Source organism: Balaenoptera borealis (assembly GCF_965194805.1).
Source record: "Balaenoptera borealis genome assembly, chromosome: 19".
NCBI lineage: Eukaryota > Metazoa > Chordata > Mammalia > Artiodactyla > Balaenopteridae > Balaenoptera > Balaenoptera borealis.
Window position 1 is genome coordinate 69985968 of NC_138878.1, and position 21650 is coordinate 70007617.

Below are 21650 nucleotides of genomic sequence, written 5' to 3' on the forward strand. Positions count from 1 at the left end.
ATATTGGGTTTATGGAACGGTATCTGAGCTAATTTGAAACCCTTGTTTTATGTATCACCCCACCTCACCTTTCCCGTGAAGCAGCCATAGTGTGTTTTCTGCATGTGTGACTCTGTTCTGTTTTGTAATTCAGTTCAAGTGTAACGGTTTTTACATTCCCTCTATCAGTGATACCTTATGAGAAGTGTCCTTTTCTGTGTGACTTATTTCACTTAGAATCGTCGTACCTAAATCCACTCATCATGCTGCTACTAGCCTTATGACATTGATTTCATGGCTGAGTGATATTCCATTGTACATAAGGACCACAACTTCTTTATCCATTTTTCTCTTTCCTGGGATATTGAAGGTGGAATGAAGTGGAGGTCCTTGTCAACAGAGCAGCCCTAAACTTTGGGGTGCTTGTGTCTTGCTGATTTTTAATTTTCCCAATTTATACCCCCATGAGTGGAAGTGCCCTATGCTCTCTAAGCTTTGCTTTTTAGACGTTTCAGGACTCACCGTACGCTTCTCCACAGTGGCTGTTGACAATTTACATCCCGCCCATCAGTGTAGCAAGGCTCCCATTTCTCCATGGCCTGTCCTGCATTTCTGGTTTTGACACTTTTTTCAGCATGGCCCTTTTGACCGATGGGAAGCGAGACTTCTTTGTAGCGCTGATTTGCCTTTCCAGGTTGCTTGGTTGGCCAAAAAGGGCGTATGCGTTTTTTCCTGAATATATTCAGGAAAAAACGCATACGCCCTTTTTGGCCAAGGGCATCATTGTCAACGTTTTGCCGCTTTTCATGTGCTTTAAAGGCGATTCGAATCTACCTCCTGAAATCTGTTTCCTGCAATTCTGCCTTGATTTCAAATCCTCTTCGTTGCCTTCCCTCAATATATTTGTGGACGAGAGTTATCATTTATAACTCTGCAGGTTTGTGAATTGCAGTGCCCTGAACCTCCATTTTACAACTCGCGTTTTTGGGACATGGCCGCAAAAGCGCAGGATGGCTTCAGGCCCTGTTCTTGTTCCGGGGGGCAGGCTGAGCCTGTGGTTAATTCTTCTTCCTGATGGGAAAATAGAGTGACCTGTGCCTGTCCCAACACCAAGAGATAGTCTCTCATTGGTTTCACGTCTTCCCGTTCATCCTCAGGACAAATTGCAACCTGTACGGAACAGGAGGTTAAAGGTGATGATGCTCCAAGGAGGGAGATTGCTAGTAAAGTGGCTGGAATGGCGAACCCGAGCACAAGGAGATGAGAAATGAGGTGCGTTTTAGAAACCTTTCCCCATCACACGGTGTACCATCTTCTGGGTTTCTCATGCATGTTTTCGATGTAGGAAGATGCCCTTGAACCTGGAGATTTGGGACCCATGCGATGGGTACCACGCAGTATTACTTTAAAGGGGCTGCGTTTGCTCACCCAACCTCACCAAACCTCTCAGCCGCAACAGTGTCCACCCTTATGTCTCATCCAGCTGTGGGTCTAGATATGGTCAATCCAGGTTGCATCACAGCCCCTGAACGCATTGTGTAAGAATTTCGCTCTCTTTCACTGTCTTTGTTTCATGGGTTTTTCAAAGTAATTTATTTTTATAATGGGGTTTAGCTGCTTTTCACTGCTGTGTTTATGCCGCTTTACACCCACTTGACACACTAACAGAGAGATATCAATACATAGGTTTTAAGATTATTACTAGTCAGATATATTCTTGTGCGGTGAATAGGGCGTGTTGAGTCCAGTTCTCTGAGCAAGGAGTAGGTCTTGTCTATTACATATTGGTTTTATGGAACGGTATCTGAGCTAATTTGAAACCCTTGTTTTATGTATCACCCCACCTCACCTTTCCCGTGAAGCAGCCATAGTGTGTTTTCTGCATGTGTGACTCTGTTCTGTTTTGTAATTCAGTTCAAGTGTAACGGTTTTTACATTCCCTCTATCAGTGATACCTTATGAGAAGTGTCCTTTTCTGTGTGACTTATTTCACTTAGAATCGTCGTACCTAAATCCACTCATCATGCTGCTACTAGCCTTATGACATTGATTTCATGGCTGAGTGATATTCCATTGTACATAAGGACCACAACTTCTTTATCCATTTTTCTCTTTCCTGGGATATTGAAGGTGGAATGAAGTGGAGGTCCTTGTCAACAGAGCAGCCCTAAACTTTGGGGTGCTTGTGTCTTGCTGATTTTTCATTTTCCCAATTTATACCCCCATGAGTGGAAGTGCCCTATGCTCTCTAAGCTTTGCTTTTTAGACGTTTCAGGACTCAACGTACACTTCTCCAGAGTGGCTGTTGACAATTTACATCCCGCCCATCAGTGTAGCAAGGCTCCCATTTCTCCATGGCCTGTCCTGCATTTCTGGTTTTGACACTTTTTTCAGCATGGCCCTTTTGACCGATGGGAAGCGAGACATCTTTGTAGCGCTGATTTGCCTTTCCAGGTTGCTTGGTTGGCCAAAAAGGGCGTATGCGTTTTTTCCTGAATATATTCAGGAAAAAACGCATACGCCCTTTTTGGCCAAGGGCATAATTGTCAACGTTTTGCCGCTTTTCATGTGCTTTAAAGGCGATTCGAATCTACCTCCTGAAATCTGTTTCCTGCAATTCTGCCTTGATTTCAAATCCTCTTCTTTGCCTTCCCTCAATATATTTGTGGACGAGAGTTATCATTTATAACTCTGCAGGTTTGTGAATTGCAGTGCCCTGAACCTCGATTTTACAACTCGCTTTTTAGGGAGCTGGCCGCAAAAGCGCAGGATGCCTTCAGGCCCTGTTCTGGTTCCGGGGGCAGGCTGAGCCTGTGGTTAATTCTTCTTCCTGATGGGAAAATAGAGTGACCTGTGCCTGTCCCAACACCAAGAGCTAGTCTCTCATTGGTTCCACGTCTTCCAGTTCATCCTCAGGACAAATTGCAACCTGTACGGAACAGGAGGTTAAAGGTGCTGATGCTCCAAGTAGGGAGATTGCTAGTAAAGCGGCTGGAATAGCGAACCCGGCCACAAGGAGATGAGAAATGAGGTGCGTTTTAGAAACCTTTCCACATCACACGGTGTACCATCTTCTGGGTTTCTCATGCATGTTTTCGATGTAGGAAGATGCCCTTGAACCTGGAGATTTGGGACCCATGCGATGGGTACCATGCAGTATTACTGTAAAGGGTCTGCGTTTGCTCACCCAACCTCACCAAACCTCTCAGCCCCAAGAGTGTCCACCCTTATGTCTCATCCAGCTGTGGGTCTAGATATGGTCAATCCAGGTTGCATCACAGCCCCTGAACGAATTGTGTAAGAATTTCTCTCTCTTTCACTGTCTTTGTTTCATGGGTTTTTCAAAGTAATTTATTTTTATAATGGGGTTTAGCTGCTTTTCACTGCTGTGTTTATGCCGCTTTTTACCCACTTGACACACTAACAGAGAGATATCAATACATAGGTTTTAAGATTATTACTAGTCAGATATATTCTTGTGCGGTGAATAGGGCGTGTTGAGTCCAGTTCTCTGAGCAAGGAGTAGGTCTTGTCTATTACATATTGGGTTTATGGAACGGTATCTGAGCTAATTTGAAACCCTTGTTTTATGTATCACCCCACCTCACCTTTCCCGTGAAGCAGCCATAGTGTGTTTTCTGCATGTGTGACTCTGTTCTGTTTTGTAATTCAGTTCAAGTGTAACGGTTTTTACATTCCCTCTATCAGTGATACCTTATGAGAAGTGTCCTTTTCTGTGTGACTTATTTCACTTAGAATCGTCGTACCTAAATCCACTCATCATGCTGCTACTAGCCTTATGACATTGATTTCATGGCTGAGTGATATTCCATTGTACATTAGGACCACAACTTCTTTATCCATTTTTCTCTTTCCTGGGATATTGAAGGTGGAATGAAGTGGAGGTCCTTGTCAACAGAGCAGCCCTAAACTTTGGGGTGCTTGTGTCTTGCTGATTTTTAATTTTCCCAATTTATACCCCCATGAGTGGAAGTGCCCTATGCTCTCTAAGCTTTGCTTTTTAGACGTTTCAGGACTCACCGTACGCTTCTCCACAGTGGCTGTTGACAATTTACATCCCGCCCATCAGTGTAGCAAGGCTCCCATTTCTCCATGGCCTGTCCTGCATTTCTGGTTTTGACACTTTTTTCAGCATGGCCCTTTTGACCGATGGGAAGCGAGACTTCTTTGTAGCGCTGATTTGCCTTTCCAGGTTGCTTGGTTGGCCAAAAAGGGCGTATGCGTTTTTTCCTGAATATATTCAGGAAAAAACGCATACGCCCTTTTTGGCCAAGGGCATCATTGTCAACGTTTTGCCGCTTTTCATGTGCTTTAAAGGCGATTCGAATCTACCTCCTGAAATCTGTTTCCTGCAATTCTGCCTTGATTTCAAATCCTCTTCGTTGCCTTCCCTCAATATATTTGTGGACGAGAGTTATCATTTATAACTCTGCAGGTTTGTGAATTGCAGTGCCCTGAACCTCCATTTTACAACTCGCGTTTTTGGGACATGGCCGCAAAAGCGCAGGATGGCTTCAGGCCCTGTTCTTGTTCCGGGGGGCAGGCTGAGCCTGTGGTTAATTCTTCTTCCTGATGGGAAAATAGAGTGACCTGTGCCTGTCCCAACACCAAGAGATAGTCTCTCATTGGTTTCACGTCTTCCTGTTCATCCTCAGGACAAATTGCAACCTGTACGGAACAGGAGGTTAAAGGTGATGATGCTCCAAGGAGGGAGATTGCTAGTAAAGTGGCTGGAATGGCGAACCCGAGCACAAGGAGATGAGAAATGAGGTGCGTTTTAGAAACCTTTCCCCATCACACGGTGTACCATCTTCTGGGTTTCTCATGCATGTTTTCGATGTAGGAAGATGCCCTTGAACCTGGAGATTTGGGACCCATGCGATGGGTACCACGCAGTATTACTTTAAAGGGGCTGCGTTTGCTCACCCAACCTCACCAAACCTCTCAGCCGCAACAGTGTCCACCCTTATGTCTCATCCAGCTGTGGGTCTAGATATGGTCAATCCAGGTTGCATCACAGCCCCTGAACGCATTGTGTAAGAATTTCGCTCTCTTTCACTGTCTTTGTTTCATGGGTTTTTCAAAGTAATTTATTTTTATAATGGGGTTTAGCTGCTTTTCACTGCTGTGTTTATGCCGCTTTACACCCACTTGACACACTAACAGAGAGATATCAATACATAGCTTTTAAAATTATTACTAGTCAGATATATTCTTGTGCGGTGAATAGGGCGTGTTGAGTCCAGTTCTCTGAGCAAGGAGTAGGTCTTGTCTATTACATATTGGGTTTATGGAACGGTATCTGAGCTAATTTGAAACCCTTGTTTTATGTATCACCCCACCTCACCTTTCCCGTTAAGCAGCCATAGTGTGTTTTCTGCATGTGTGACTCTGTTCTGTTTTGTAATTCAGTTCAAGTGTAACGGTTTTTACATTCCCTCTATAAGTGATACCTTATGAGAAGTGTCCTTTTCTGTGTGACTTATTTCACTTAGAGTCGTCGTACCTAAATCCACTCATCATGCTGCTACTAGCCTTATGACATTGATTTCACGGCTGAGTGATATTCCATTGTACATAAGGACCACAACTTCTTTATCCATTTTTCTCTTTCCTGGGATATTGAAGGTGGAATGAAGTGGAGGTCCTTGTCAACAGAGCAGCCCTAAACTTTGGGGTGCTTGTGTCTTGCTGATTTTTCATTTTCCCAATTTATACCCCCATGAGTGGAAGTGCCCTATGCTCTCTAAGCTTTGCTTTTTAGACGTTTCAGGACTCACCGTACACTTCTCCAGAGTGGCTGTTGACAATTTACATCCCGCCCATCAGTGTAGCAAGGCTCCCATTTCTCCATGGCCTGTCCTGCATTTCTGGTTTTGACATTTTTTTCAGCATGGCCCTTTTGACCGATGGGAAGCGAGACATCTTTGTAGCGCTGATTTGCCTTTCCAGGTTGCTTGGTTGGCCAAAAAGGGCGTATGCGTTTTTTCCTGAATATATTCAGGAAAAAACGCATACGCCCTTTTTGGCCAAGGGCATCATTGTCAACGTTTTGCCGCTTTTCATGTGCTTTAAAGGCGATTCGAATCTACCTCCTCAAATCTGTTTCCTGCAATTCTGCCTTGATTTCAAATCCTCTTCTTTGCCTTCCCTCAATATATTTGTGGACGAGAGTTATCATTTATAACTCTGCAGGTTTGTGAATTGCAGTGCCCTGAACCTCCATTTTACAACTCGCTTTTTAGGGAGCTGGCCGCAAAAGCGCAGGATGCCTTCAGGCCCTGTTCTGGTTCTGGGGGCAGGCTGAGCCTGTGGTTAATTCTTCTTCCTGATGGGAAAATAGAGTGACCTGTGCCTGTCCCAACACCAAGAGCTAGTCTCTCATTGGTTCCACGTCTTCCCGTTCACCCTCAGGACAAATTGCAACCTGTACGGAGCAGGAGCTTAAAGGTGCTGATGCTCCAAGTAGGGAGATTGCTAGTAAAGCGGCTGGAATAGCGAACCTGGGCGCAAGGAGATGAGAAATGAGGTGCGTTTTAGAAACCTTTCCACATCACACGGTGTACCATCTTCTGGGTTTCTCATGCATGTTTTCGATGTAGGAAGATGCCCTTGAACCTGGAGATTTGGGACCCATGCGATGGGTACCACGCAGTATTAGTTGAAAGGGTCTGCGTTTGCTCACCCAACCTCACCAAACCTCTCAGCCCCAAGAGTGTCCACCCTTATGTCTCATCCAGCTGTGGGTCTAGATATGGTCAATCCAGGTTGCATCACAGCCCCTGAACGCATTGTGTAAGAATTTCGCTCTCTTTCACTGTCTTTGTTTCATGGGTTTTTCAAAGTAATTTATTTTTATAATGGGGTTTAGCTGCTTTTCACTGCTGTGTTTATGCCGCTTTACACCCACTTGACACACTAACAGAGAGATATCAATACATAGGTTTTAAGATTATTACTAGTCAGATATATTCTTGTGCGGTGAATAGGGCGTGTTGAGTCCAGTTCTCTGAGCAAGGAGTAGGTCTTGTCTATTACATATTGGTTTTATGGAACGGTATCTGAGCTAATTTGAAACCCTTGTTTTATGTATCACCCCACCTCACCTTTCCCGTTAAGCAGCCATAGTGTGTTTTCTGCATGTGTGACTCTGTTCTGTTTTGTAATTCAGTTCAAGTGTAACGGTTTTTACATTCCCTCTATAAGTGATACCTTATGAGAAGTGTCCTTTTCTGTGTGACTTATTTCACTTAGAATCGTCGTACCTAAATCCACTCATCATGCTGCTACTAGCCTTATGACATTGATTTCATGGCTGAGTGATATTCCATTGTACATAAGGACCACAACTTCTTTATCCATTTTTCTCTTTCCTGGGATATTGAAGGTGGAATGAAGTGGAGGTCCTTGTCAACAGAGCAGCCCTAAACTTTGGGGTGCTTGTGTCTTGCTGATTTTTAATTTTCCCAATTTATACCCCCATGAGTGGAAGTGCCCTATGCTCTCTAAGCTGTGTTTTTTAGATGTTTCAGGACACACCGTACGCTTCTCCAGAGTGGCTGTTGGCAATTTACATCCCGCCCATCAGTGTAGCAAGGCTCCCATTTCTCCATGGCATGTCCTGCATTTCTGGTTTTGACAGTTTTTTCAGCATGGCCCTTTTGACCGATGGGAAGCGAGACTTCTTTGTAGCACTGATTTGCCTTTCCAGGTTGCTTGCTTGGCCAAAAAGGGCGTATGCGTTTTTTCCTGAATATATTCAGGAAAAAACGCATACGCCCTTTTTGGCCAAGGGCATCATTGTCAACGTTTTGCCGCTTTTCATGTGCTTTAAAGGCGATTCGAATCTACTTCCTGAAATCTGTTTCCTGCAATTCTGCCTTGATTTCAAATCCTCTTCTTTGCCTTCCCTCAATATATTTGTGGACGAGAGTTATCATTTATAAGTCTGCAGTTTTGTGAATTGCAGTGCCCTGAACCTCCATTTTACAACTCGCTTTTTAGGGAGCTGGCCGCAATAGCGCAGGATGGCTTCAGGCCCTGTTCTGGTTCCGGGTGGCAGGCTGAGCCTGTGGTTAATTCTTCTTCCTGATAGGAAAATAGAGTGACCTGTGCCTGTCCCAACAACAAGAGCTAGTATCTCATTGGTTCCACGTCTTCCCGTTCATCCTCAGGACAAATTGCAACCTGTACGGAACAGGAGGTTAAAGGTGATGATGCTCCAAGGAGGGAGATTGCTAGTAAAGTGGCTGGAATGGCGAACCCGAGCACAAGGAGATGAGAAATGAGGTGCGTTTTAGAAACCTTTCCCCATCACACGGTGTACCATCTTCTGGGTATCTCATGCATGTTTTCGATGTAGGAAGGTGCCCTTGAACCTGGAGATTTGGGACCCATGCGATGGGTACCACGCAGTATTACTTTAAAGGGTCTGCGTTTGCTCACCCAACCTCACCAAACCTCTCAGCCCCAAGAGTGTCCACCCTTATGTCTCATCCAGCTGTGGGTCTAGATATGGTCAATCCAGGTTGCATCACAGCCCCTGAACGCATTGTGTAAGAATTTCGCTCTCTTTCACTGTCTTTGTTTCATGGGTTTTTCAAAGTAATTTATTTTTATAATGGGGTTTAGCTGCTTTTCACTGCTGTGTTTATGCCGCTTTACACCCACTTGACACACTAACAGAGAGATATCAATACATAGGTTTTAAGATTATTACTAGTCAGATATATTCTTGTGCGGTGAATAGGGCGTGTTGAGTCCAGTTCTCTGAGCAAGGAGTAGGTCTTGTCTATTACATATTGGGTTTATGGAACGGTATCTGAGCTAATTTGAAACCCTTGTTTTATGTATCACCCCACCTCACCTTTCCCGTGAAGCAGCCATAGTGTGTTTTCTGCATGTGTGACTCTGTTCTGTTTTGTAATTCAGTTCAAGTGTAACGGTTTTTACATTCCCTCTATAAGTGATACCTTATGAGAAGTGTCCTTTTCTGTGTGACTTATTTCACTTAGAGTCGTCGTACCTAAATCCACTCATCATGCTGCTACTAGCCTTAGGACATTGATTTCATGGCTGAGTGATATTCCATTGTACATAAGGACCACAACTTCTTTATCCATTTTTCTCTTTCCTGGGATATTGAAGGTGGAATGAAGTGGAGGTCCTTGTCAACAGAGCAGCCCTAAACTTTGGGGTGCTTGTGTCTTGCTGATTTTTCATTTTCCCAATTTATACCCCCATGAGTGGAAGTGCCCTATGCTCTCTAAGCTGTGTTTTTTAGATGTTTCAGGACACACCGTACGCTTCTCCAGAGTGGCTGTTGGCAATTTACATCCCGCCCATCAGTGTAGCAAGGCTCCCATTTCTCCATGGCATGTCCTGCATTTCTGGTTTTGACAGTTTTTTCAGCATGGCCCTTTTGACCGATGGGAAGCGAGACTTCTTTGTAGCACTGATTTTCCTTTCCAGGTTGCTTGCTTGGCCAAAAAGGGCGTATGCGTTTTTTCCTGAATATATTCAGGAAAAAACGCATACGCCCTTTTTGGCCAAGGGCATCATTGTCAACGTTTTGCCGCTTTTCATGTGCTTTAAAGGCGATTCGAATCTACCTCCTGAAATCTGTTTCCTGCAATTCTGCCTTGATTTCAAATCCTCTTCTTTGCCTTCCCTCAATATATTTGTGGACGAGAGTTATCATTTATAAGTCTGCAGTTTTGTGAATTGCAGTGCCCTGAACCTCCATTTTACAACTCGCTTTTTAGGGAGCTGGCCGCAATAGCGCAGGATGGCTTCAGGCCCTGTTCTGGTTCCGGGTGGCAGGCTGAGCCTGTGGTTAATTCTTCTTCCTGATAGGAAAATAGAGTGACCTGTGCCTGTCCCAACACCAAGAGCTAGTCTCTCATTGGTTCCACGTCTTCCCGTTCATCCTCAGGACAAATTGCAACCTGTACGGAACAGGAGGTTAAAGGTGATGATGCTCCAAGGAGGGAGATTGCTAGTAAAGTGGCTGGAATGGCGAACCCGAGCACAAGGAGATGAGAAATGAGGTGCGTTTTAGAAACCTTTCCCCATCACACGGTGTACCATCTTCTGGGTATCTCATGCATGTTTTCGATGTAGGAAGGTGCCCTTGAACCTGGAGATTTGGGACCCATGCGATGGGTACCACGCAGTATTACTTTAAAGGGTCTGCGTTTGCTCACCCAACCTCACCAAACCTCTCAGCCCCAAGAGTGTCCACCCTTATGTCTCATCCAGCTGTGGGTCTAGATATGGTCAATCCAGGTTGCATCACAGCCCCTGAACGCATTGTGTAAGAATTTCGCTCTCTTTCACTGTCTTTGTTTCATGGGTTTTTCAAAGTAATTTATTTTTATAATGGGGTTTAGCTGCTTTTCACTGCTGTGTTTATGCCGCTTTACACCCACTTGACACACTAACAGAGAGATATCAATACATAGGTTTTAAGATTATTACTAGTCAGATATATTCTTGTGCGGTGAATAGGGCGTGTTGAGTCCAGTTCTCTGAGCAAGGAGTAGGTCTTGTCTATTACATATTGGGTTTATGGAACGGTATCTGAGCTAATTTGAAACCCTTGTTTTATGTATCACCCCACCTCACCTTTCCCGTTAAGCAGCCATAGTGTGTTTTCTGCATGTGTGACTCTGTTCTGTTTTGTAATTCAGTTCAAGTGTAACGGTTTTTACATTCCCTCTATAAGTGATACCTTATGAGAAGTGTCCTTTTCTGTGTGACTTATTTCACTTAGAATCGTCGTACCTAAATCCACTCATCATGCTGCTACTAGCCTTATGACATTGATTTCATGGCTGAGTGATATTCCATTGTACATAAGGACCACAACTTCTTTATCCATTTTTCTCTTTCCTGGGATATTGAAGGTGGAATGAAGTGGAGGTCCTTGTCAACAGAGCAGCCCTAAACTTTGGGGTGCTTGTGTCTTGCTGATTTTTCATTTTCCCAATTTATACCCCCATGAGTGGAAGTGCCCTATGCTCTCTAAGCTTTGTTTTTTAGATGTTTCAGGACTCACCGTACGCTTCTCCAGAGTGGCTGTTGGCAATTTACATCCCGCCCATCAGTGTAGCAAGGCTCCCATTTCTCCATGGCCTGTCCTGCATTTCTGGTTTTGACACTTTTTTCAGCATGGCCTTTTTAACCGATGGGAAGCGAGACATCTTTGTAGCGCTGATTTTCCTTTCCAGGTTGCTTGGTTGGCCAAAAAGGGCGTATGCGTTTTTTCCTGAATATACTCAGGAAAAAACGCATACGCCCTTTTTGGCCAAGGGCATCATTGTCAACGTTTTGCCGCTTTTCATGTGCTTTAAAGGCGATTCGAATCTACCTCCTGAAATCTGTTTCCTGCAATTCTGCCTTGATTTCAAATCCTCTTCTTTGCCTTCCCTCAATATATTTGTGGACGAGAGTTATCATTTATAACTCTGCAGGTTTGTGAATTGCAGTGCCCTGAACCTCCATTTTACAACTCGCTTTTTAGGGAGCTGGCCGCAAAAGCGCAGGATGCCTTCAGGCCCTGTTCTTGTTCCGGGGGCAGGCTGAGCCTGTGGTTAATTCTTCTTCCTGATGGGAAAATAGAGTGACCTGTGCCTGTCCCAACACCAAGAGCTAGTCTCTCATTGGTTCCACGTCTTCCCGTTCACACTCAGGACAAATTGCAACCTGTACGGAGCAGGAGGTTAAAGGTGCTGATGCTCAAAGTAGGGAGATTGGTAGTAAAGCGGCTGGAATAGCGAACCCGGGCACAAGGAGATGAGAAATGAGGTGCGTTTTAGAAACCTTTCCACATCACACGGTGTACCATCTTCTGGGTTTCTCATGCATGTTTTCGATGTAGGAAGATGCCCTTGAACCTGGAGATTTGGGACCCATGCGATGGGTACCACGCAGTATTAGTTGAAAGGGTCTGCGTTTGCTCACCCAACCTCACCAAACCTCTCAGCCCCAAGAGTGTCCACCCTTAGGTCTCATCCAGCTGTGGGTCTAGATATGGTCAATCCAGGTTGCATCACAGCCCGTGAACGCATTGTGTAAGAATTTCTATCTCTTTCACTGTCTTTGTTTCATGGGTTTTTCAAAGTAATTTATTTTTATAATGGGGTTTAGCTGCTTTTCACTGCTGTGTTTATGCCGCTTTACACCCACTTGACACACTAACAGAGAGATATCAATACATAGGTTTTAAGATTATTACTAGTCAGATATATTCTTGTGCGGTGAATAGGGCGTGTTGAGTCCAGTTCTCTGAGCAAGGAGTAGGTCTTGTCTATTACATATTGGGTTTATGGAACGGTATCTGAGCTAATTTGAAACCCTTGTTTTATGTATCACCCCACCTCACCTTTCCCGTGAAGCAGCCATAGTGTGTTTTCTGCATGTGTGACTCTGTTCTGTTTTGTAATTCAGTTCAAGTGTAACGGTTTTTACATTCCCTCTATAAGTGATACCTTATGAGAAGTGTCCTTTTCTGTGTGACTTATTTCACTTAGAGTCGTCGTACCTAAATCCACTCATCATGCTGCTACTAGCCTTAGGACATTGATTTCATGGCTGAGTGATATTCCATTGTACATAAGGACCACAACTTCTTTATCCATTTTTCTCTTTCCTGGGATATTGAAGGTGGAATGAAGTGGAGGTCCTTGTCAACAGAGCAGCCCTAAACTTTGGGGTGCTTGTGTCTTGCTGATTTTTCATTTTCCCAATTTATACCCCCATGAGTGGAAGTGCCCTATGCTCTCTAAGCTGTGTTTTTTAGATGTTTCAGGACACACCGTACGCTTCTCCAGAGTGGCTGTTGGCAATTTACATCCCGCCCATCAGTGTAGCAAGGCTCCCATTTCTCCATGGCATGTCCTGCATTTCTGGTTTTGACAGTTTTTTCAGCATGGCCCTTTTGACCGATGGGAAGCGAGACTTCTTTGTAGCACTGATTTTCCTTTCCAGGTTGCTTGCTTGGCCAAAAAGGGCGTATGCGTTTTTTCCTGAATATATTCAGGAAAAAACGCATACGCCCTTTTTGGCCAAGGGCATCATTGTCAACGTTTTGCCGCTTTTCATGTGCTTTAAAGGCGATTCGAATCTACCTCCTGAAATCTGTTTCCTGCAATTCTGCCTTGATTTCAAATCCTCTTCTTTGCCTTCCCTCAATATATTTGTGGACGAGAGTTATCATTTATAAGTCTGCAGTTTTGTGAATTGCAGTGCCCTGAACCTCCATTTTACAACTCGCTTTTTAGGGAGCTGGCCGCAATAGCGCAGGATGGCTTCAGGCCCTGTTCTGGTTCCGGGTGGCAGGCTGAGCCTGTGGTTAATTCTTCTTCCTGATAGGAAAATAGAGTGACCTGTGCCTGTCCCAACACCAAGAGCTAGTCTCTCATTGGTTCCACGTCTTCCCGTTCATCCTCAGGACAAATTGCAACCTGTACGGAACAGGAGGTTAAAGGTGATGATGCTCCAAGGAGGGAGATTGCTAGTAAAGTGGCTGGAATGGCGAACCCGAGCACAAGGAGATGAGAAATGAGGTGCGTTTTAGAAACCTTTCCCCATCACACGGTGTACCATCTTCTGGGTATCTCATGCATGTTTTCGATGTAGGAAGGTGCCCTTGAACCTGGAGATTTGGGACCCATGCGATGGGTACCACGCAGTATTACTTTAAAGGGTCTGCGTTTGCTCACCCAACCTCACCAAACCTCTCAGCCCCAAGAGTGTCCACCCTTATGTCTCATCCAGCTGTGGGTCTAGATATGGTCAATCCAGGTTGCATCACAGCCCCTGAACGCATTGTGTAAGAATTTCGCTCTCTTTCACTGTCTTTGTTTCATGGGTTTTTCAAAGTAATTTATTTTTATAATGGGGTTTAGCTGCTTTTCACTGCTGTGTTTATGCCGCTTTACACCCACTTGACACACTAACAGAGAGATATCAATACATAGGTTTTAAGATTATTACTAGTCAGATATATTCTTGTGCGGTGAATAGGGCGTGTTGAGTCCAGTTCTCTGAGCAAGGAGTAGGTCTTGTCTATTACATATTGGGTTTATGGAACGGTATCTGAGCTAATTTGAAACCCTTGTTTTATGTATCACCCCACCTCACCTTTCCCGTTAAGCAGCCATAGTGTGTTTTCTGCATGTGTGACTCTGTTCTGTTTTGTAATTCAGTTCAAGTGTAACGGTTTTTACATTCCCTCTATAAGTGATACCTTATGAGAAGTGTCCTTTTCTGTGTGACTTATTTCACTTAGAATCGTCGTACCTAAATCCACTCATCATGCTGCTACTAGCCTTATGACATTGATTTCATGGCTGAGTGATATTCCATTGTACATAAGGACCACAACTTCTTTATCCATTTTTCTCTTTCCTGGGATATTGAAGGTGGAATGAAGTGGAGGTCCTTGTCAACAGAGCAGCCCTAAACTTTGGGGTGCTTGTGTCTTGCTGATTTTTCATTTTCCCAATTTATACCCCCATGAGTGGAAGTGCCCTATGCTCTCTAAGCTTTGTTTTTTAGATGTTTCAGGACTCACCGTATGCTTCTCCAGAGTGGCTGTTGACAATTTACATCCCGCCCATCAGTGTAGCAAGGCTCCCATTTCTCCATGGCCTGTCCTGCATTTCTGGTTTTGACACTTTTTTCAGCATGGCCTTTTTAACCGATGGGAAGCGAGACATCTTTGTAGCGCTGATTTGCCTTTCCAGGTTGCTTGGTTGGCCAAAAAGGGCGTATGCGTTTTTTCCTGAATATACTCAGGAAAAAACGCATACGCCCTTTTTGGCCAAGGGCATCATTGTCAACGTTTTGCCGCTTTTCATGTGCTTTAAAGGCGATTCGAATCTACCTCCTGAAATCTGTTTCCTGCAATTCTGCCTTGATTTCAAATCCTCTTCTTTGCCTTCCCTCAATATATTTGTGGACGAGAGTTATCATTTATAACTCTGCAGGTTTGTGAATTGCAGTGCCCTGAACCTCCATTTTACAACTCGCTTTTTAGGGAGCTGGCCGCAAAAGCGCAGGATGCCTTCAGGCCCTGTTCTTGTTCCGGGGGCAGGCTGAGCCTGTGGTTAATTCTTCTTCCTGATGGGAAAATAGAGTGACCTGTGCCTGTCCCAACACCAAGAGCTAGTCTCTCATTGGTTCCACGTCTTCCCGTTCACACTCAGGACAAATTGCAACCTGTACGGAGCAGGAGGTTAAAGGTGCTGATGCTCAAAGTAGGGAGATTGCTAGTAAAGCGGCTGGAATAGCGAACCCGGGCACAAGGAGATGAGAAATGAGGTGCGTTTTAGAAACTTTTCCACATCACACGGTGTACCATCTTCTGGGTTTCTCATGCATGTTTTCGATGTAGGAAGATGCCCTTGAACCTGGAGATTTGGGACCCATGCGATGGGTACCACGCAGTATTAGTTGAAAGGGTCTGCGTTTGCTCACCCAACCTCACCAAACCTCTCAGCCCCAAGAGTGTCCACCCTTATGTCTCATCCAGCTGTGGGTCTAGATATGGTCAATCCAGGTTGCATCACAGCACGTGAACGCATTGTGTAAGAATTTCTATCTCTTTCACTGTCTTTGTTTCATGGGTTTTTCAAAGTAATTTATTTTTATAATGGGGTTTACCTGCTTTTCACTGCTGTGTTTATGCCGCTTTACACCCACTTGACACACTAACAGAGAGATATCAATACATAGGTTTTAAGATTATTACTAGTCAGATATATTCTTGTGCGGTGAATAGGGCGTGTTGAGTCCAGTTCTCTGAGCAAGGAGTAGGTCTTGTCTATTACATATTGGGTTTATGGAACGGTATCTGAGCTAATTTGAAACCCTTGTTTTATGTATCACCCCACCTCACCTTTCCCGTTAAGCAGCCATAGTGTGTTTTCTGCATGTGTGACTCTGTTCTGTTTTGTAATTCAGTTCAAGTGTAACGGTTTTTACATTCCCTCTATAAGTGATACCTTATGAGAAGTGTCCTTTTCTGTGTGACTTATTTCACTTAGAATCGTCGTACCTAAATCCACTCATCATGCTGCTACTAGCCTTATGACATTGATTTCATGGCTGAGTGATATTCCATTGTACATAAGGACCACAACTTCTTTATCCATTTTTCTCTTTCCTGGGATATTGAAGGTGGAATGAAGTGGAGGTCCTTGTCAACAGAGCAGCCCTAAACTTTGGGGTGCTTGTGTCTTGCTGATTTTTAATTTTCCCAATTTATACCCCCATGAGTGGAAGTGCCCTATGCTCTCTAAGCTGTGTTTTTTAGATGTTTCAGGACACACCGTACGCTTCTCCAGAGTGGCTGTTGGCAATTTACATCCTGCCCATCAGTGTAGCAAGGCTCCCATTTCTCCATGGCATGTCCTGCATTTCTGGTTTTGACAGTTTTTTCAGCATGGCCCTTTTGACCGATGGGAAGCGAGACTTCTTTGTAGCACTGATTTGCCTTTCCAGGTTGCTTGGTTGGCCAAAAAGGGCGTATGCGTTTTTTCCTGAATATATTCAGGAAAAAACGCATACGCCCTTTTTGGCCAAGGGCATCATTGTCAACGTTTTGCCGCTTTTCATGTGCTTTAAAGGCGATTCGAATCTACCTCCTGAAATCTGTTTCCTGCAATTCTGCCTTGATTTCAAATCCTCTTCTTTGCCTTCCCTCAATATATTTGTGGACGAGAGTTATCATTTATAAGTCTGCAGTTTTGTGAATTGCAGTGCCCTGAACCTCTATTTTACAACTCGCTTTTTAGGGAGCTGGCCGCAATAGCGCAGGATGGCTTCAGGCCCTGTTCTGGTTCCGGGTGGCAGGCTGAGCCTGTGGTTAATTCTTCTTCCTGATAGGAAAATAGAGTGACCTGTGCCTGTCCCAACACCAAGAGCTAGTCTCTCATTGGTTCCACGTCTTCCCGTTCATCCTCAGGACAAATTGCAACCTGTACGGAACAGGAGGTTAAAGGTGATGATGCTCCAAGGAGGGAGATTGCTAGTAAAGTGGCTGGAATGGCGAACCCGAGCACAAGGAGATGAGAAATGAGGTGCGTTTTAGAAACCTTTCCCCATCACACGGTGTACCATCTTCTGGGTATCTCATGCATGTTTTCGATGTAGGAAGGTGCCCTTGAACCTGGAGATTTGGGACCCATGCGATGGGTACCACGCAGTATTACTTTAAAGGGTCTGCGTTTGCTCACCCAACCTCACCAAACCTCTCAGCCGCAACAGTGTCCACCCTTATGTCTCATCCAGCTGTGGGTCTAGATATGGTCAATCCAGGTTGCATCACAGCCCCTGAACGCATTGTGTAAGAATTTCGCTCTCTTTCACTGTCTTTGTTTCATGGGTTTTTCAAAGTAATTTATTTTTATAATGGGGTTTAGCTGCTTTTCACTGCTGTGTTTATGCCGCTTTACACCCACTTGACACACTAACAGAGAGATATCAATACATAGGTTTTAAGATTATTACTAGTCAGATATATTCTTGTGCGGTGAATAGGGCGTGTTGAGTCCAGTTCTCTGAGCAAGGAGTAGGTCTTGTCTATTACATATTGGGTTTATGGAATGGTATCTGAGCTAATTTGAAAAACTTGTTTTATGTATCACCCCACCTCACCTTTCCCGTTAAGCAGCCATAGTGTGTTTTCTGCATGTGTGACTCTGTTCTGTTTTGTAATTCAGTTCAAGTGTAACGGTTTTTACATTCCCTCTATAAGTGATACCTTATGAGAAGTGTCCTTTTCTGTGTGACTTATTTCACTTAGAATCGTCGTACCTAAATCCACTCATCATGCTGCTACTAGCCTTATGACATTGATTTCATGGCTGAGTGATATTCCATTGTACATAAGGACCACAACTTCTTTATCCATTTTTCTCTTTCCTGGGATATTGAAGGTGGAATGAAGTGGAGGTCCTTGTCAACAGAGCAGCCCTAAACTTTGGGGTGCTTGTGTCTTGCTGATTTTTCATTTTCCCAATTTATACCCCCATGAGTGGAAGTGCCCTATGCTCTCTAAGCTTTGTTTTTTAGATGTTTCAGGACTCACCGTACGCTTCTCCAGAGTGGCTGTTGGCAATTTACATCCCGCCCATCAGTGTAGCAAGGCTCCCATTTCTCCATGGCCTGTCCTGCATTTCTGGTTTTGACACTTTTTTCAGCATGGCCTTTTTAACCGATGGGAAGCGAGACATCTTTGTAGCGCTGATTTGCCTTTCCAGGTTGCTTGGTTGGCCAAAAAGGGCGTATGCGTTTTTTCCTGAATATATTCAGGAAAAAACGCATACGCCCTTTTTGGCCAAGGGCATCATTGTCAACGTTTTGCCGCTTTTCATGTGCTTTAAAGGCGATTCGAATCTACCTCCTGAAATCTGTTTCCTGCAATTCTGCCTTGATTTCAAATCCTCTTCTTTGCCTTCCCTCAATATATTTGTGGACGAGAGTTATCATTTATAACTCTGCAGGTTTGTGAATTGCAGTGCCCTGAACCTCTATTTTACAACTCGCTTTTTAGGGAGCTGGCCGCAATAGCGCAGGATGGCTTCAGGCCCTGTTCTGGTTCCGGGTGGCAGGCTGAGCCTGTGGTTAATTCTTCTTCCTGATAGGAAAATAGAGTGACCTGTGCCTGTCCCAACACCAAGAGCTAGTCTCTCATTGGTTCCACGTCTTCCCGTTCATCCTCAGGACAAATTGCAACCTGTACGGAACAGGAGGTTAAAGGTGATGATGCTCCAAGGAGGGAGATTGCTAGTAAAGTGGCTGGAATGGCGAACCCGAGCACAAGGAGATGAGAAATGAGGTGCGTTTTAGAAACCTTTCCCCATCACACGGTGTACCATCTTCTGGGTATCTCATGCATGTTTTCGATGTAGGAAGGTGCCCTTGAACCTGGAGATTTGGGACCCATGCGATGGGTACCACGCAGTATTACTTTAAAGGGTCTGCGTTTGCTCACCCAACCTCACCAAACCTCTCAGCCGCAACAGTGTCCACCCTTATGTCTCATCCAGCTGTGGGTCTAGATATGGTCAATCCAGGTTGCATCACAGCCCCTGAACGCATTGTGTAAGAATTTCGCTCTCTTTCACTGTCTTTGTTTCATGGGTTTTTCAAAGTAATTTATTTTTATAATGGGGTTTAGCTGCTTTTCACTGCTGTGTTTATGCCGCTTTACACCCACTTGACACACTAACAGAGAGATATCAATACATAGGTTTTAAGATTATTACTAGTCAGATATATTCTTGTGCGGTGAATAGGGCGTGTTGAGTCCAGTTCTCTGAGCAAGGAGTAGGTCTTGTCTATTACATATTGGGTTTATGGAATGGTATCTGAGCTAATTTGAAAAACTTGTTTTATGTATCACCCCACCTCACCTTTCCCGTTAAGCAGCCATAGTGTGTTTTCTGCATGTGTGACTCTGTTCTGTTTTGTAATTCAGTTCAAGTGTAACGGTTTTTACATTCCCTCTATAAGTGATACCTTATGAGAAGTGTCCTTTTCTGTGTGACTTATTTCACTTAGAATCGTCGTACCTAAATCCACTCATCATGCTGCTACTAGCCTTATGACATTGATTTCATGGCTGAGTGATATTCCATTGTACATAAGGACCACAACTTCTTTATCCATTTTTCTCTTTCCTGGGATATTGAAGGTGGAATGAAGTGGAGGTCCTTGTCAACAGAGCAGCCCTAAACTTTGGGGTGCTTGTGTCTTGCTGATTTTTCATTTTCCCAATTTATACCCCCATGAGTGGAAGTGCCCTATGCTCTCTAAGCTTTGTTTTTTAGATGTTTCAGGACTCACCGTACGCTTCTCCAGAGTGGCTGTTGGCAATTTACATCCCGCCCATCAGTGTAGCAAGGCTCCCATTTCTCCATGGCCTGTCCTGCATTTCTGGTTTTGACACTTTTTTCAGCATGGCCTTTTTAACCGATGGGAAGCGAGACATCTTTGTAGCGCTGATTTGCCTTTCCAGGTTGCTTGGTTGGCCAAAAAGGGCGTATGCGTTTTTTCCTGAATATATTCAGGAAAAAACGCATACGCCCTTTTTGGCCAAGGGCATCATTGTCAACGTTTTGCCGCTTTTCATGTGCTTTAAAGGCGATTCGAATCTACCTCCTGAAATCTGTTTCCTGCAATTCTGCCTTGATTTCAAATCCTCTTCTTTGCCTTCCCTCAATATATTTGTGGACGAGAGTTATCATTTATAACTCTGCAGGTTTGTGAATTGCAGTGCCCTGAACCTCTATTTTACAACTCGCTTTTTAGGGAGCTGGCCGCAATAGCGCAGGATGGCTTCAGGCCCTGTTCTGGTTCCGGGTGGCAGGCTGAGCCTGTGGTTAATTCTTCTTCCTGATAGGAAAATAGAGTGACCTGTGCCTGTCCCAACACCAAGAGCTAGTCTCTCATTGGTTCCACGTCTTCCCGTTCATCCTCAGGACAAATTGCAACCTGTACGGAACAGGAGGTTAAAGGTGATGATGCTCCAAGGAGGGAGATTGCTAGTAAAGTGGCTGGAATGGCGAACCCGAGCACAAGGAGATGAGAAATGAGGTGCGTTTTAGAAACCTTTCCCCATCACACGGTGTACCATCTTCTGGGTATCTCATGCATGTTTTCGATGTAGGAAGGTGCCCTTGAACCTGGAGATTTGGGACCCATGCGATGGGTACCACGCAGTATTACTTTAAAGGGTCTGCGTTTGCTCACCCAACCTCACCAAACCTCTCAGCCGCAACAGTGTCCACCCTTATGTCTCATCCAGCTGTGGGTCTAGATATGGTCAATCCAGGTTGCATCACAGCCCCTGAACGCATTGTGTAAGAATTTCGCTCTCTTTCACTGTCTTTGTTTCATGGGTTTTTCAAAGTAATTTATTTTTATAATGGGGTTTAGCTGCTTTTCACTGCTGTGTTTATGCCGCTTTACACCCACTTGACACACTAACAGAGAGATATCAATACATAGGTTTTAAGATTATTACTAGTCAGATATATTCTTGTGCGGTGAATAGGGCGTGTTGAGTCCAGTTCTCTGAGCAAGGAGTAGGTCTTGTCTATTACATATTGGGTTTATGGAATGGTATCTGAGCTAATTTGAAAACCTTGTTTTATGTATCACCCCACCTCACCTTTCCCGTTAAGCAGCCATAGTGTGTTTTCTGCATGTGTGACTCTGTTCTGTTTTGTAATTCAGTTCAAGTGTAACGGTTTTTACATTCCCTCTATAAGTGATACCTTATGAGAAGTGTCCTTTTCTGTGTGACTTATTTCACTTAGAATCGTCGTACCTAAATCCACTCATCATGCTGCTACTAGCCTTATGACATTGATTTCATGGCTGAGTGATATTCCATTGTACATAAGGACCACAACTTCTTTATCCATTTTTCTCTTTCCTGGGATATTGAAGGTGGAATGAAGTGGAGGTCCTTGTCAACAGAGCAGCCCTAAACTTTGGGGTGCTTGTGTCTTGCTGATTTTTCATTTTCCCAATTTATAACCCCATGAGTGGAAGTGCCCTATGCTCTCTAAGCTTTGTTTTTTAGATGTTTCAGGACTCACCGTACGCTTCTCCAGAGTGGCTGTTGGCAATTT